We start from the raw sequence: 12,285 nt of genomic DNA on the forward strand, positions 1-12,285 counted from the left end.
TTTATTTTGTTCCTCATAGAGGTTAAAGGAGAGCTAGGGTCTTATTTTGAGTTTTGAGTATTTTGGGATATCTGTATATGTATGTATATATATTCTCTGGCCAGCCTTGGCTTCGCAGGCTGAGTCAAGAGCTAGTTATGCTATTTTTTTGGCTTTTCTTTACTCTCTTGCTTATCTCTATCGTTACCTTTTAGGTTTCTTAGCACGCAAGTAATCCTATTTCTTGAGTGTTGCGCTTTTCATTTTGCGAATTTGTTTTAACCATTTTTCATGGATCCTAGTATATTATCTCTTTCACTATTATATGTATATTTTAACTGATTAGAGGTCCGTAACATAACACTACCTCTGTTCTACGACTTAAGCGTAAAACACTATGTAGTAGGGTGTTACAATAATAATAATAATAATAATAATAATAATAATAATAATAATAATAATAATAATAATAATAATAATAATAATAATAATAATAATTGAGTATATATGGCTTGTAATGACTGCATTTTGTGGATAACTTACAAATTGGCAGATATAACTGTAATTGCGGAAACTTGTTGGAAAAATTGGTTGACATAGCTGCAATTGCTGCACTGATGCAGTCGCAGTGGTTATGGTGACAACAATGTTTATGTTGCATTTGTGTATGTTCGACATAATGGACTTGATTTTGGTACCATGTTCGTATTCTATTTCTTAATTCTTCTTAACAGGGCTGTAATATATGTGCTGCAGGATATTTATGTGATGATATTCCAAATTGTTTCAGTAACAGCTTTTCGGGCTGCCTTGAGCTTCCAATTCCAAGCTTTTGAATTTCATTCTTTTTTTTTTCACTGTAAAATGTCTGTTGAATTTAAAAGTTAATTATCATATGATGACAAACATTGGATTGAAGTTAATTATCATTCTGTATTATCTATGTTTCAGCAAAGAGAAAGTTTTGATGAAAGCAACACTGCGCCAATTAGAATGCAGCAAGGAGTCTCCCAATGACGAGGATCGGATACAGCAAGAATGCAACATTACAACCTTCTATAAAGAGGCAGAATGGTACCAACTCAAGCAATGTTCAAATTTGGAAACTATATAGTTGAAGGTTCAGAAGCAGCATCAAAATTTGAAAGAGAGGCAAGAATACCATCATTGGTCCTTCAACTACTAATTGCTGAGTTTACTACTTATTTCAACAGAATTGTGGAGAGTATTGGTTATTCTAACACTATCAGAAGACTAAACTCTGATCAATTTTTGTGCAGCACTTTTACAACAGTTTATCACATGCGCCCAATGCCATTCGGTGCAATCTTCAGGTGCTCTTCTGTTCCTTCTCATAAGAAGTATCAGTTTTAAATAATTGCATATTGCTCTTACCCAAACCCAGGCTACCATAGACCACCGTGAAAGTGGATTATTTGGTCCATTTGTTTTGCTAGATGTGATTCAATAATCAATATCTTTTTTCCCCCAAATGTTTCAGGGTCATTTTTGTTTATTCAAATTTGGTCAAATTTCATGCTGTAGGCAATATGTTAAATTGTTTGGTTAACCACATTGAACCAAAAGATGTTATACATGCATTAAATAATACAAAACCAGAAGTATCTCAAGATTTTTTCTGTGCAGTGATATTCAAAGAATTCAATTTTAATGCAATATGACCTGCGAGTATAAGCAGGGTTTTTAGCGAAAAGTCAATCATGAATTATTACATTAGTAAAAGCATTTAACACAGGTGGTGCCCTTCTATTAAAACACACACGTGATTAGATATCAGTATAAACTTTTACATTGATTATGGATGAAATTTAATCCCATATATCAATATGATAGTTCATTGACCTTTATGTGGTCCAGATTTTATTTGGCGAGGATGAACACAAGTCAGGACAAGGTCAAAGTTTATTTGGAAAAACAGCAAGCATCTTTTCTTCAAATAATAGCTTCCTGAAGGCGATATGATGATCTTTTAATACATTTTCTCATCATTGTTGCATCCCAACCTTAAATTGTGGCTCATGTCAATTTTTGTGATCACTTCAAAATTCATATTAAAATAACAGTACAGCTTGTATAATATGCTACAGTGCTACATAATGCAAGTATATAAATGATATGGCATTAAGGGGGGAAATAAGTACATACATTAATAGTATGATTATATTTCAACACCTATACCATTTCCCTTAATTTCAGATACCTTCAAACCATTATTTTTACCACCAATGCATCTGTGTAATCTCTTAAACCAACCCAGTTCATGTTCTGTTGAACTGTTTTCGATGTTTGGTCCTTTAGATATGTTTTCCACATTCATTTTAAATCTATAAGTGGACCCTTCGACAAAAATCTCTGATGTTATCTTGAGTGGTATTTTCTTCTTCCTCTATGGCTCCAGTAGTTTGTAGTCTCCACCAGGAAGGTGCAACCAATATAAGTTTCTTCATAAAACTCTGTTATTCGATTTGTCGTAGAGTTTGAGCAAAAGAAATGTCAACCCAAAATGAATCATGACCGGCGCTCAGGAAAATAATCCTATAACAAGTCTAACATACTTAGATATAAGTTGAATAAGCAAGTTACGAATATTTTACAAGTTCTAAAATAAATAGTTATATATTTTAACAAAAAAAAACAAAAAAAAAACTAAGAATGGTTGGATCCAGCCTGTGACATATGGAGCATATACTTCTAGAAATTCGACAAAGATAGGTATTCATTGCAGACCGTTACTCTTGAATAGAAAGTCTTACATAGTCAAATATTTGTTCCTGAAAAATATTTTTAGAAAACAGGGGTGAGTTTTGCAACTCAGTGACTAGACAATATATCTATAATCAACAAGAGACGATATAAATATTATTATCAAAGTAATATTAATTCGAAAGTAATAGTTGATAATAATAAGTGAATCAATAAGGGAGTTCTCATACAGAAATCAAATCAAAGGTTCACACTTGGGCGGCTCCACCTCAATGAGTAGCCCTTTCCTCTCGTGTGTGGCCTACACGTTAGGCTAGCAACACCCCTGCTAGCTGAGGTCTAAGTAAGATGCATTTAAGGTAACGTCATAACCGCCATTAACTACGGTTTTCTAATACGAGCCTCCCAAACCAATTCAAAACATATAGTTTCAAATACAATAAATCTTTAATCTCTCAAATATATAAGGTATCAAATCAAATCAATTAGATAATACTTTCTTATCAGAAATATTTTCAAATCATACTTTCTCAATCATAAAAACATATTTCATAATTTTAAAGTGAGTGCCAACAAATAATTTAATGCTTCAAAGTATATATTCGAATAAAATAAATATTCTAAAATAATATAAAGCTTTATCAAACATATATATAGTCTCATGTAAAATTTCTAATATATGAATTTCATAAAAATAATTATTCAACTATAATAAATCAATTATTCTAATCAAATCAAATCAAAATCCTTCAATAATAGTTTTATAAATATAATTAAAAACTCATAATAGCATAAACCAAAAGCTTAACGGTTATAAATGTAAAGCCTACTCATAGCATGGTCCTAAGGGACCGAAGAGACCAAACCCGGAATGTCGAATTAAAGGGTACGAAACTGCGCAGAATTTGGACTGGGGTCATAGAAATAACTTCAATTTTCACTGCGGTAACATCAACAATAGCCCTAGTAGCAAGAGGCAACCGCGAATCTAACAGCCTACGGTGGTTTAAAATTGAGCAAAGGCAGACAAGGACATCAAGCAGGATAGGACAAAGTGAATAATAGAGCTTTACGGCAAGACAGGGAAGAACAAGATCAGTCTTACCAAAAGAAACAAGAGGATGGAGCATCAGTAGCTCTGGTGATCCTCACCGGCTGAAGTAAAGTGAAGATAGGGCAAACTTGCAGAGTTTCTGGCGGTGGCTTTTGGTGACATTAGCGCGGCTCCCGGCGACCAGAGGCGCGGTGGTGCAGCCTACAGCAACAGTAGAGGCGTACCAACTCCTTCCTCCTCGCGAGACTTTTTTCTCTCTGGATGTTGTGTTTCTTTCTCCTCTGTGAGCTCCCCTCTCTCTCTTCGAAGCCCCATATCTGTAGTCGCGACGACGATGACGGAGCTCCCCTTTCAGCGGTGGCGACGAGATGTCGTGTCCTTCCTCTGTTCTGTGTGTCACGTCTTTCTCTTCCACATGCAGTGGCTTCTCGTGGCGGCGATGGAGTCCTTGACGACGGCAGTGGATGCTCCGGCTGTGGCAGGGACGGTGTCCAGGGGTGACGGCAAGGACGACGGGACAGCATCTCCTCTCTCGCACTTCTTCCTTTCTCTTTCCCTCATTCCCTATTTCGATCTCCTTTTCCCTCTCTCTTCCTGATCCGCGACAACGACGGCAACGGCGGCTCCCAGCCCCGCTGGTGCCGTCCCTTCCTCCTCTCTCTTCTTCTTCTCGATACTCACTCTCTCTGCTTCTCTTCTCTGATTTGGGGGGTGTGAGCTGGTAATTTAGGAAGTTAGGGTTCATGTTTGGTTTGGGAAAAAGATGAATAAGGGTATTATAGGGATTTTACATTCTATCCTCCTTATAAAAATTTTTGCCCTCGAAAATTGATATAATCTGCAAGACTTTACATGGTTTTAGCACTTTACCAAACATGAGAAAGAAGTATAAAGAGGTGCAAAAGTTACAAGATAGGTTTTTGTTAAAAATATGCGGTTGACATTCACCGACTCATTCCCTTGACAGCTCAAATGTACATAGCACTCTTCACTTCGTTCGTCAATCTCCTCAAAATACAATCTTATTTCATACTCTCCTTGGTTCTATAGTATATATCCATGGAAGCAACCAGTCTTATGTCATGTCTTAGAATTACAACTTTTCGAACTTCAGCATCGATAAGCTGTGTCCTAATAAATTAACGTATCGTTTGCTATCTGGGAGTTGCACGTGATACCGAAGCAAGCACGAGTTTACTCGAAAGGATTCAAAACTTAGGAAGAGAAGAGCAAACCTCACAGATGGTGTTTGCACGAACGTGGAAGGATGCTTAAGATTTCAATTAAGCAATGATGTACAGAAACAATGAAGTGTCCCAGAAAGAGAGTCAATTGAATCTTAACGAAAAATCTGAATCAAGAAAGTTTGATAGAAACAATAATAGAAAAGATAGTGCATTAGGTCAAAACAAGTTTAACTGGAATCAAAGAAATACAAGGTTCACCAAAATAAGGCAACCAAAGTCAATGGCAATTTCTTTTTTTTTTTACAAAGATTTAAGTGGGTGATTGGGGACACGATAAGGCAAGAAAAGAATCAAATCAAAAACTTTTTCAAAGAAGGTCTGGAACAAGAATTCGAGAATACTAGAAGATATGATGTATCATAGTAAAGCAAGTTCAGATTACATCAAGGAGTTACATAATTCATGTAAAGGAATTCAACGTCAACACCTATGTTGTCGAGAATCTATGGAATAGCCAAAAGCACGATAAGATCGAGATATGCATAAGATGTAGGACATGAAACAAAATAATTAAATTTCATTTCAACAAGAATTAAAACAAGGAACCCCCGATATGAAATATAACAGAATGAACGATACATCAAATCACGTAGCACGATTATAGCGCATACTTCCACAAAAATCATCCCAAGAAGAACATTTAACATTCCCAAACTTAATGATTACCATTACTTAAATAAAAGAAACGAAAGAGTTTAGAAGAACTATTTTTCGCAGGTTATAATTTCTGGTCCTCCGTATGCACCATGCTCAGAATCATACTACAAGATGTGACATCGCTAGATAGAATATAGATTTTTTTTTCAACAAAACTAGAAAGCGAACAAAACAAAACAAAGTCCAACAGAACAATATCAGCATAGCATAAGAGGCTTTAGGGCATAAGTAAATGTTGAAATCACCGAAAAAGCTTCACCATATTCTTTATTCCATAACCATTCCTCATCAACATCATCATCAAGACTCTAAAAGGCCAAAAATGATAAGAGTATTGCAAATAATTGAGAGAGTAGATTAGGAAAAGGACATAGATGTTGCATCCAAAATTAGAAGCTAGCATATATAAGAAAAAAATAGTATCACCTGGAGATTTCTACTTTTAAACATCAACAACAATAACAAAACAGAATATTCAAACACAATCAATCAAAGTATAATAATAAAGGAAATATTTAGAATGAGCAAATGCAACATATGAAAAAAAAATCGAAAATAAATGAACGAACTAAAAATAAGAAACTCATGAAAGGAAAATATTGATAAATTTGACATTTCCAAGATCAAACTATGATCAATTCATACTCATCATTTCTCACGTTAACAGGTTATGATCAAACAACTTAAAATTAAATCCAGTGACTCAAAATGAACCCATCGGTTTAAAAGAATTTAAACATTTCCAATCTTCATACATTGCAAACAAGTACCAAAGCTGTCATAAAATTAGAAAAGTAATCAAATTTTTTTTCTTATATATATATATATATATATATATATATATATATATAATGCCTACTTTATGATAATATGTGAATATATATAAGGGGAAAACTTATATAAAGAATTTGTTCAACTTTAAGGAATTAGATAGCCAATCTTTTTCATCCAAAATCGCTAGAAATTCCTTCCAATATCCAAGACCTATAATTTCAATCTCACAAACCCAGAAAATCAATCTCCGAATTCTCCGAGAATAAAAATAATAGTTGAGAATAGAGGAATTTTCAAAAAAAATAAAATAAGGGTTAAAAAAATATCCAAGTTTCAGATCTTAACCAAAAAGCAAAGTTCATCTTTTACTCATCAACAAAAAGCAAGCATTCACAATTTATATTTTACCTTCACATGCATTATTCGTTTGAGAGTAGACCAAGTTCCTTCATAATTAATAAACTGAGATACCACTCAAGCAAATATCCAGTTTAAAATCAAATTCAAACAACAAAATAGCATTATTGCTATCACAGTTACAGTTATATATCTGAAATCAGCTAATAAAAATAAAAGACAAACATCACCGAAATAAATAAAATTATTAGAGCTGATTCTAACACAGCCTCATTTATACATAAAGGAAAATTTTTTTTGTCATGATAATACACATAAAATAAGTTGTTTGAACAGCCATTTAGGAAGGCATTCGCGTCTAAATGTAATCCACTGTCGCAACAATGAAATCAAAGCATATCATAGAATTATTAAAAGACACAGACACATCGGCTGTGGTGTGCACTTCTAAAGTCAGGCCAATCAAATTATTTCAACTTCTAGTTTCAAAATAATGAACATGATCATAAAAATTCACTTGAAAGTACGAAGTCATTTTGACATAATCACGAAAAATGTTTTTTAATCCAACTAATGATAAACCTAAAAAAGTATAAAGGTAGTATAATAGAAAGTCTTCTGAGCTTTACTTCCATCTAAATAGAATGGAAGGGATCCCAATTGAATAGATGAAAATTTGTGTTAGCCAATAAAATATTATATTGTAAGCATTCAAAAGTTAAACAATTTCTCTCCTTGTTCCTCAATTTAAGTCTGCAAAGTTAGCTCTTGTAAACCCCGTAGAATTAGCGAATAGTTAGTCAATAAATTGAATTTTAATTAAGAAAATTAAAAATGTAAAATTAATATCAAAATATGATAGAGCTCTTCAAAACAAGAATTTTGATACAAATTTTGAAAATTTTGGCCCAAAATTGGACTGGATGGGCCGAACCGGTTGAACCGAGGCCCAAACCGGACCCGTGGGTCCAACCGGACCCATACTTAGAAAGGGGACAGAATCATCTTCTTCCCCATTATCATCATAAACGCTGAACAGCGTTTGGGAGGAAGAAGAACTTCCCTAACCCTCATCAATTTTCCAACTACCATAACTTCCTCGTTTGAGTTTCGATCGCCACACCGTTCGCGGCCACGCGTCCAGCGCGTCGAGCTCTACATTTCTGTCGCATCAATTTAACTGGTAAGCTCCATTTTCGTTTCAAAATCTCTAGCCCCCTTTCTTATGGTGAAATTTAACCCTTGTGATGAAATCTTGCCCAATTTGGTGTTTTAGGTTCGATTTAGCTTCCGGAGCTTATTGGGCTTGAGTTATTATGCGTATGGGTATGGTAACAACAACCTAAACTCTAGTCAATTTTGATTTTATTATGAAGAAGCTAAATTTGGAATATATATGTGGATTAGGTGTGAATTGGGTTTATATATAAGCATTGGAATTGAAAAGTGAGCATTTGGAGGCTTGTTGGTGATTGAAGCCTAGATTGTGGCTGGTTTCTTTGAGCTTAAGGGGCTGTGTTATAGCTTGTGAGGTTGCCTTGGATTAAATAAAATGATCGGCCAAGGTATGGTTTAGGTTTCGCGCGTTTAATATATAAGGTTGTGTGAAAACTTAGGCTAGAGAACTATAGGATAAGTTGAAATGGTTAAATGCATTAAATGGTTAGTTTTGTGATGATGTTGGATAAATTAATGATTGAGCTTGTGTTGAAATTTATGAGCATGAGTTGTTGTAATTATTGAATATGTGTTCTTGGAATTGAGCTTGTGTTGGAATTTATGAACATGAGTTGTTGGTGTTATTGTATATGTGTTCTTGGAGATATTAATGAAGGGTTGATTATGATGTTGATATATGTTAAATGAATTTAGTGGTTATTAATGAATGGAGGAATGGGTTAATGAACATTAAAATGGAAGCTTATGGTTGGAAAGGGTGGATTTTTGAATAATGTATGAATTTTATGAATTGGTGTGAGTACTAATGTGTTAGTAGATAGTATTGATGAAATAGAGCTTGATATGTTGAGAATATGCAGGTTTTATGGGTTAGGAGTATGAATTTGGTGAAAATGAGGTTTGGGAGTAATTTGGTAAAAAGTGATTTCTGATGAGCTTTGTTAGTCCATAACTTGCTACTCACATTTTTTATGGAAATGTGGTTTATTTCAACTAAAAGATAGTTTTACAAGCTTTTAAACGATATCAATTTTGTGAAAAATAGAATTTTGTAGAGAAAGTTATGGACGACGAAAGTTGGTGTAAAAAACTGTGTTATGCAGGATATCAAAATTGGTTTGTAGCAGCTTTCTGGGCATTCTGCCAATTTTTGGAAAACGTACATCCACGCGTACGTGTGGCATTTTGTAACACCCTAATATTCAAATCCTTATGCTCGAGTCATAAGTCAATGATATTACGGTGGTACGACTCTCAGGTGGATTTTTAATAAATAAATATAGGTAATTTCGAAAGGAGTATTAATCGAGAAGCCTGAAAAGAGTAGAAATAAAATCGCGAAGACGTATCTCTCACGTTTCGACAACAAAAGATAAACCGTGAAGCCGAAAACAATATACGGACAAGGCGTAGAGGAGATTAAGAGATAGATAACAGATAGATATATATCACATAAGTAAGTAGCTACTAGTCGCGACCCGCGAAGTTTAGGTCGGCTAGAGTACATTATAAAATTAGTTGACAACAGTATATCCTAATCTCTCCCGAAGGAAACATGAGAGCCTCTATAGGCAAATTCAAAGAGTTCAATACATAATATAAACTTTCCAAAACAAAGGTGGAGAGATTCTAATCAAAACACAAAGTAGAGGAAATAAAGATCTTCGCCGTCTCTCAGACGACCCACAACTCACTTCTGAGCACCTGGACCTGTATCTGAAAAACAAGAGATATATACGGAATGAGAACCCCGGGCCCATGGGTTCCCAGTACGGTAAAAGTGCCAAATAAATTCAATGTACTGCAACAAAAACTCACTAAGCATCCTAAACTTCTTCACCAATTATTCATCCTAGGTTCTCACTAATCCATGAATAGGCAACTGTCATAAGGGAGTGCTAAATTCAATTCATGTTTCACATGTTTCCCAACTCGCTGACTCTTCCACGAATCAGACTCAGAATCATAAGCAAAACCATCACCAGTTGTTTTGCCTCAGCAGTTTTATATCAATACATCATCATGCAATCGCATCATCAATTCATCCCATCAAGAACAGCCCCCACACCCACCGACACCAGCATGAGGGGCCTCTCAGTTGTACAAACACAAGCAATACAGGCAAGTAATACACAAACATGATACAAGTAGAACAAGTAGCATATAGTCAGGTAACATGGCATCTATGATGTAGAAATCCAAGACAAATGGCAAACCCAAACAATTCAAACATATGCAAATGATGAATGTCTGCCCTATGGCTGATGATATCATCTGTCGGTTATATAGCCAACCCGACATGTCCTGGTAGCTAACCATTGGACAGAAACCCCCCTTGCGGAGCAAGTAGGTTTGAGCTACAACCCCCTTGCTACTGCCCGCTCAACCCAGAGCCAGTGAAATAATCACTACTGCGGCTACTACCCAGGCGGGTGTCTAAAAGCTCAACCTGGAGCGAGTGGATTCACCACTACTGCCGCTACTACCCAGGCGTCGCAATCTCTGACCTGGAGCAAGTGGGACGAACCACAACCCTTGCTACTACCCAGGTATCTCAAGCATTGGCCCGGAGCAAGTGGGACGAACCACAACCCTTGCTACTGCCCAGGCATCTCAAACATATATTCATTCAATCTCAATTCATATTATCAACATTCATTGTTATCAAATCTCAAACATTAACTTGGAGCAAGTGGGACGAACCACAACCCTTGCTACTACCCAAGTATCACAAATAAACATTTATTCATAATCACCCTTCATTATCATCAATCCTCAGACAATGACCCGGAGCAAGCGGGACGAACCACGACCCTTGCTACTACCCAGGTATCACAAATACACATTTATTCAAAACCCCACGATTAAACTCGTTTATCATAATCCTCCTTTTCCGTCTCATACCCGGAGCAAGTGGACAACGCCACTGCCTACTACCCGGGGTCGCACATCACATTTCAATATTTTTTTCATTATTATCCATTTAATATATTCATTCATTAATCATATATGCATTTATACTCAGCCATAAACAATAATGGCTTTGCCGTAACCCGGCAATAACTCAGCCATCCGGCTCATGGTCCAATCAAGAACGGGCCATTTATCAATAAATATAGCCCTCCGGCTCATGGCATACACGGTACTTCCACCGTCATCCTCCATATCTCATATAATCATCTTTGATCATCATTGATCATAACTTTTCCCCTTGCTTCACTCGTAAGTTACCACATCCCCTAGCTCATTGCTAGGCATATCAGAATGATTTAATACATAAGAGGTGAGATCGGAGGCTTAGAAGTATGAGATTTGGCTTTTAAAACTCAAAAATCAACTTTGGCATGAAAATAGGGCCACGCGTACGCGCACTCCACGCGCACACGTGGATGGCCACAAAACTCATCGACGCGCAAGCGTCATACGCGCGGATGCGCGGGTTGAAAAATAGCCAAATGACGCGCAAGCGTCAGCCACGCGTACGCGTGGGTGCTCTTGCGCCCCAGGCACAAAACTGGCACAACTCTGGCACAACTTTCGGGAAAATAGCTGGGCATTTGGTGCAGCGCATCAACGCGCCCGCACACACCACGCGCACGCGTGAATAGTGCCTTCTTGAAGAACGACGCGTACGCGCCAAGTGCGCCTACGCGTGGAGGGTCATTCTGCTAAAAATTTTCTAAGTTAAAAGCTGCAGAATTTACAGATTCAACCCCCAATCTTCCGACGGACATAACTTTCTCATTTTAAATCATTTTTCACCCGTTCTTCAAACGGCATGGATATCTCGGATCTAATTTCATTTCTAAACAGATTTGGCACAAAACAGAGATCCGTAGTCCAAGTTATGTCCCGTCAAAGTATGCCCAAAAACCATATTTTCATACAAAACCACTAGGTGCCATTTTCAAAACAAGCCATTTTCAACTCTTTTCAAAATCAAACCAAAACATGCCAATTTCAACCCTTTTTGAAATCAATCAAAATGTACCAAAATCCACATCAAGCCATCCTCAACTCACACATTGACACTTTACCAAAAATTCCCAAAACCACATCTAACCATTTTAACACTTCTCAATCAAATGGCTAAAGGACAAACACAATATCATGTCATACATCCTTCCTCATCCCAATTTCCAATAATACCATTTCCAATCAACCATCATTATACGTAATCAATATCATACTCACTATCACGTGATTTCACCCACAAATCAACCTTAATCATTCTCCAAGCATATATCACAACATACATATCTCTAATGCATCATCATACCATCAAGGCATCAATAATCATAATCACATATATGA

General features: G+C 36.2%; 1 pseudogene; it reads right to left on the bottom strand.

Moving 5' to 3' along the window:
• Nucleotides 1-3,832: 3,832 nt before the first annotated feature.
• LOC148550381 (uncharacterized) lies at nt 3,833-4,502 on the bottom strand (annotated as a pseudogene).
• Between the last annotated feature and the right edge of the window lie 7,783 nt (nt 4,503-12,285).

The sequence above is a fragment of the Arachis ipaensis genome, chromosome B7 (assembly GCF_059453495.1).
Source record: "Arachis ipaensis isolate K30076 ecotype BB chromosome B7, ASM5945349v1, whole genome shotgun sequence".
NCBI classification, from domain to species: domain Eukaryota; kingdom Viridiplantae; phylum Streptophyta; class Magnoliopsida; order Fabales; family Fabaceae; genus Arachis; species Arachis ipaensis.